The sequence below is a fragment of the Lipotes vexillifer genome, unplaced genomic scaffold (genome assembly GCF_000442215.2).
Source record: "Lipotes vexillifer unplaced genomic scaffold, Lipotes_vexillifer_v1.1 scaffold681, whole genome shotgun sequence".
NCBI classification, from domain to species: domain Eukaryota; kingdom Metazoa; phylum Chordata; class Mammalia; order Artiodactyla; family Lipotidae; genus Lipotes; species Lipotes vexillifer.
Genome location: NW_006791462.1, coordinates 477,406 through 484,149, shown reverse-complemented (window position 1 = coordinate 484,149; position 6,744 = coordinate 477,406).

Genomic DNA, 6,744 nt, shown 5'->3' with positions numbered 1-6,744 from the left:
TGATTTGATACACATATATATTGTGAAATGATTACCACAGTAGGGCTACTTCACACTTCCATCACCTCACATAATTACCATTTTTTTTGTGATGAGAACATTTACTGCCTTAGCAACTTTCAAGTATATAATATAGTATTGTTACCTATAGTTACCATGCTTCACATTAGATCCCCAGAACTTATTGATCTTATAACTGCAAGTTTGTACCCTTTGACCAATATCTCCCCATTTCCCCCACTCCTCAGACTTGGCAGGAACTATTCTACTCTCTGTTCTATGGGGTTGACCTTTTTAGATTTCACATATAAATGAGATCATATGTTTGTCTTTCTTTGTCTGACTTAATTAGCATAATGCCCTCAAGGTCCGTTCATGTTGTTGCAAATGGGAGGATTTCCTTCTTTCACATGGCCAAATAATATTTCTGTGTGTATATGTGTAAAATATCACACTTTATTATTCTATTCATCCATAGACACTTAGGTTGTTTCCATATCTTGGTTATTGTGAATAATGCTGCAACGAACATGGGAGTCCAGATATCTCTTTGAGATCCTGATTTCATTTCCTTTGGATATATACCCAGAAGTGAAATTACTGGATCATATGGTAGTTCTATTTTTAATTTTTTGAGGAACTTCCATACTGCTGTTTATAGTATACTGCTGTGGCTGTATCAACTTACATTCCCACCAACAGTGCACAAGGGTTCCCTTTTCTCCATATCCTTGCCAACACTTCTTATCTCTCGTGTTTTTGGTGGTAGCCATTCTAACAGATGTGAGATAATATCTCATTGTGGTTTTCATTTGCATTTCCCTGAAGATTAGTGATGTTGAGCATCTCTTCATGTACCTGTTGTCCATTTGTATGTCTTTTTTGGTCCAGCCTATTTTTAAATTGGATTGCTTTTTTTTTTTTTTTTTGCTATGGAGTTGTGAGTTCCTTACATATTTTGGATATTAACCCATTATCAGAGAGATGATTTGCAAATATTTTCTCCCATTCTGTAGGTTGCCCTTTCATTTTGTTGATCGATTTTTTTGCAGTGCAGAAACTTTTTAGTTTGAAATCCCACTTGATGATTTTTTTCCTTTTGTTTCCTGTGTTTTTGGTACCATATCTAAAAAATTATTGTCAAGGCCCATGTCAAGGAGCCTTTCCTGTTTCCTTCTAGGAGTTTAATGGTTTCAGGTCTTACATTTAAGTACTTAAATGTATTTCAAGTTAATTTTTATGAGTGGTATAAGACAGGGGTCTGGCTTCATTCTTTTGCATTTGGTTTCATTCTTTTGCATTTTGGTGTGTTTCAAGTACCATTCATTGAAGAGGCTGTCCTTCTCCCATTGTATATTCTTGGCTCTCTTGTCATGTATTAGTTAACCATGTATGTGTGGGTTTATTTCTCAGCTCTCAAGTCTGTTCCGTTGGTCTGTGTCTATTTTTGTGCCAGTACCGAACTATTTTTGATTACTACAGCTTTGTAAAATAGTTTTAAATCAGTAAGTGTGATGCCTCCAGCATCATTCTTCTTTCTCAAGATTACTTTGGCTCTTTGGTTTTTTTGTGGTTCCATACAAATTTTAGGATTGTTTTTTCTATTTCTGTGAAAAACAGTATTGGAATTTTGAGAGATTGCATTGAATCTACAAATGGCTTTGGCAATATTCTGATTTGTGAACGTGGGATACCTTTTCATTTATTTGCATTTTCTTCAGTTTCTTAAATCAGTGTTTTATAGATCTTTCCCTTTCTTGGTTTAAATTTATCCCTATGTACTTTATTGCTTTGATATTGTAAATAGGATTGTTTTCTTTCCTTTTCAGATAGTTCATTGTTAGTGTATAGAAACTCGAGAGGAAAAGGAGGGTCTGTTGTATTTACTGAACTTTTTGCTTTTCTAATTAAACTTTCTTACTTCTTGATGTTCCAAGATTGATCATTTCCTTTCTGCTTCATGAATTTCCTTTAGCCATTCTTTTAGGGTAGGTCTGCTGATGGCAAATTCTCTTAATTTTCCTTAAAAATAGTCTTGATTTCTCCCTTTTTCATGAAGGATATTTTTACCAGATACAGAATTCTGCCGCATTACTGCCAGTTAAGGATGGAAGTCCATGTTTTCCACTTGGCCACCTTCAGCATTCCAAGCGGGGGAGCCTCTTGTTACTTCTGGGCAGGGATAGAATTTCAAGTCCCCATTAGGCTTCTGTTGACACCACCCTGGCTGGAAAGGGAAGGGGTGCCTCGTTACTGCACTTGACATGGCTTCCACTGTCATCACAGAAGGGGGCCTCCTTACCATTGGGCAAGAATGAAAGTCCTGGCTATCTACTCAGCCTTCTCTGTCACCACCCTGGCAGAGGGGAAGAGGTGCCTAGTTATAGCTTTGTAAAGCTAGAAGTCTAGGTCTCCTACTTAGCCTATGCTGTCATGGATTGGGGTGAGAGCACAGTTTTTGCCCCATGGTGTTTGGCTGGAGTATGTTGATTATTGTCTAAAAGTATTCTGTCTTACTAGGCTGCCTTTATCCTGGTCCTTTGGCTAGAGAGAGTATGTTTTTCTTGGAGCATTTTTAGTCTGCACACATTGATGTGTCCTGGTTGCAGGCTTCTACTGCACTCAATCCAGGGTGTATTAGGCAAAAATAAAACTCAGGGAGGAAATTTAACGCCATGCCATTCCTTGAGTCTCAGAGTCCCTACGGTCTTTCTCCTCTCCACCTTCCAGAGTCGTCCTGTGTGGGTTTTTTTTTTTTTTTTTTTTTTTTTTTTGCTGCACTGGGTCTTTGCTGCATATGGGCTTTCTCTACTTGTGGCGAGCGGGGTTACTCTTTGTTGCGGTGGCTTCTCTTGTTGTGGGGCACAGCCTCTAGGTGTGTGGGCATCAGTAGTTGTGGCATGCAGCCTCACTAGCTGTGACCTGTGGGCTCTAGAGCACAGGCTTAGTGGTTGTGGTGCACGGGCTTAGTTGCTCTGCAGCATGTGGGATCTTCCCAGACCAGGGATCGAACCCGTGTTCCCTGCATTGGTAGGCGGATTCTTAACCACTGAAGTCCCTGTTTTTTTATATATAATGTCCAGGGTTGCTAATTGTACTAAATGCATCTACTCCTCCATCTTATCACAGAACCAGTAGTTCAGGGAACAATTAGATATAGCTATTTTAGGTACTGGACACATTTTTGATGCAGATGTAGCTTTAGAACAATTATGATAAACAAGAATATTTTTTTACTAGGTAATAAATACTCTTGTTACTAGATAAGAATCATTCCTGCCTCTCACTTCATCCTATCCCTGACCTCCTTAGAAGTGGGAAGTCCTTTATCTTGCTGAAGGAAAAGCATAACTGCCTAAGATTAATGGGTTCTCTAACGCTAGTGGGCGATTGCAGAAGAGGCCTCATGTTGTATTTCAACCTTTGGTTCCTCCTGAGGTGGCACCCATTAATGGCTTATATGATTATCTCAGGAGAAAAGATACGGCATTTAACCAAGGTGGAAATATAAACAGACGTTGGAAGCCTGTAGCATCTGAGTTATCCTTACAGCAAATGAAGATGTAAGTCTTGTACTTATCCTGGAGTGGTTTCTATTAGAGTGGAGATACATACAGTGATTAGCTTTGAGGTCAATAATAAACTGTATTTCAAGGCTACAAAAGTTACTGAAATAGTGTCTTAACTGGCAGACTTTATGACCACAACAAGGGTATGACCATAACCTAAGGGTAAATTATTTGCTACTTTCCTGGAAATGTGATCACTATTTTATTGTTCATGGAATTTCCTCCTTGTCTCTTTCAACATGAAATTATGTTTTTTTTTTTCATCAGCGTCTTAACGCCTGTTGCTTGGGACTTTCAGTTGGAAAAGGGACCGAAAAGTAGGGGTAGGACTACCTAGTGTCTGTACATATTAAATAAACCAGCTGAGTGAACATTGACACATTAAGATACATAATCCATATCCCCTCTATTTTTTAAAATTTAATTTTAATTTATTTATTATTTTTGACTGTGTTGGGTCTTAGTTGCGGCATGCGGGCTTCTCTCTAGTTGTGGCGCGGGCTCCAGAGCGCATGGGCTCTGTAGTTTGTGGCACACGGGCTCTCTAGTTGAGGTGCGCAGGCTCAGTAGTTGTGGGACGTGGGCTTAGTTGCCCTGTGGCATGTGGGATCTTAGTTCCCTAACCAGGGATTGAACCTTCATCCCCTGCATTGGAAGGCGGATTCTTTACACTGGACCACCAAGGAAGTCCCCATATCCCCTTTAAATAATACTATTAAGGACCATGAAGAGAACTTTCAGATTTAAATGGCATTGAATAAGGAGAGTCAGGATGTTGGTTCGATAAACTTATTCAGAAATTATGTGATTTTTGAGATTGCATTCTCAATAGAATTTCTTTTTCTCAGATAATTTTTTCCTTTGAGCATTATGGCCTAACTGTTAATAGCTCTGACCTTGGAGTCAGACTACATGGCTTCAAATTCTGGCTTTTCCATTAAGTACTTGTTAGCCTTTGGCAAGTTATCTAACCTTCCAGAGTCTTGATTTCTTTAGTGGTAAAGTGAGCATCATGGTAGCACCTACCTCTTAGACTTATTGTGAGATTTAGATGCAGTAAAATTTACAAATGCCTAAAAAACCCTGGCCCATTGTAAGCATTCAATACATGTTAGCTATGTGGATGGGTCCTAACTGCTGTTTAGCTTTTGGCAACTTCATAGTAGTACAAGTACCTCAACTCAATTTGGGGGTCATTTTTTTATGAGACGTGGGACTGTAAGACATTTGCCCCCAAATTCTGGCCATTAGATGATTGTGGGTAACAATTTTTAGAGATCTAAATTGGTGTTTAAAAAATCAGGCAAACCAACTTGATGAAGCTGTCACCCTTTTCTCATTTCAATGTGGTCTGGGTCTCCTGTGAGAATGTAGACTGAGAATACACCTATATCTTGGACTGATATGCCTATATGTAACATTCAGGCAGTGCCTTACTATTCAGTATCTCCCTTCAGGGAATACTAATACATGTGTACTGTTACTTATTAATAGTATCTAGAATGACTTATTTATCATCATAAGTTTATGTTCAAATAAAGCATTAGTAGTTTGGTCTTTTTTGACCTTCTTAAAGGGAATATGATATTTGGTTATCTAGAGTCATGCCAAAGGATACTATTTAGCTGCAGTTAGAAAAAATCATTCTTCATCTTAAATTTTTAGGAGAATATTTAATCTATATGTTTAAAAGATTGGAGAAAGATGGAACACATCAGAGATGAATATATTTTAGTTTGCTGAAATATTAACTCAAAACATTATTTCTTGTGCCAAATTTTCAGTCACTGGTTATACAGTCCTTAGATATTAAAGTATTTTCTTTATTAATTCACCAGAATTTGCTGATTGCCTGCTGTTTGTTAGGTACTTCATTAGGCTGTGGCTGTACAACTGAAAATAAGAGGAACAAGGCTTCTGCCTTCATGGCACTTCAGTTTAGTGGGAAGGGAGACATAAGATCAAAAGGTAAACAGATAAGGAAGGTTAATTTCAGTATAGGGGTGCTGAAATAAACAGCATACTGTGACAAAGAATAAGTAGAGGGGATCTATTAGTATGATTTGGGAAGGCCTCTATGAAGGAGAAACATTAAGCTGAGATTTGAGGATGAGCTGGTTATTTAAAGATGTGGGAGAAGAGGATTCTAGGAATTGGAATGCATGACAGGAGGGAACTTTGTATGTTATTGCAACTGAAAGATCAATAATTCTTGAGTGAAGAGGATACTGATACATGTTAATTCTTCTTTAAATGTTTGGTAAGTCATCTGGTCCTGGACTTTTTTTTTTTTTTTTTTTTTTTTTTTTTTTTTTTGCAGTACGCGGGCCTCTCACTGTTGTGGCCTCTCCTGTTGCGGAGCACAGGCTCCGGACGCACAGGCTCAGAGGCCATGGCTCATGGGGCCAGCTGCTCCGTGGCATGTGGGATCTTCCCAGACCGGGGTACGAACCCGTGTCCCCTGCATCGGCAGGCGGACTCTCAACCACTGCGCCACCAGGGAAGCCCTCTGGACTTCCTTTGTTGAGAAGTTCTTGATTATTGGCTCATTCTCCTTACTTGTCATAGGTCTATTAATATTTTCTGTTTCATTTAACTTTGTAGCCTGGTAATTTATTGGCATAAAATTGTTTATGGTGTTCATTTATAATCCTTTTTATTTCTGTAAGTTTTGGAATAATGTCACCTCTTGTATTTCTGATTTTCATTATTTGGATTTTCTCTACTTTTTTCTTAGTCTAGGTAAAGGTTTGTCAATTTTGTTGATCTTTTCAATAAACTAACTTTTGGTTTAATTGATCCCCTCTTATTTTCTATTTTGTATTTCATTGATCTGTGCTCTATTAATCCCTTTCTTTTGCTAGCCTTGGGTTTGGTTTTCTTTTTTTAATGTCTTAAGGCATAAAGTTAGGTTATTGATTTGAGAGAGATCTCCTGTTTTAATGTATGCATTTAAAGCTATACATTTCCCTCTGAGCACTGCTTTCACTGCCTCCTATAAGTTGTGGTATGCTGTGATTTAATTTTATTTTGTATCAAGTATCTTCTGATTTTCCTTGTGATTTTTTTTCTTTGACCCATTGGTTGTTTTAGAGTGTGTTGTTTTAATTTACCCATATTTGTGAATTTTCCAGTTTTCCTTCTGTTATTGATTTCTAGAATAATTCCACTGTGG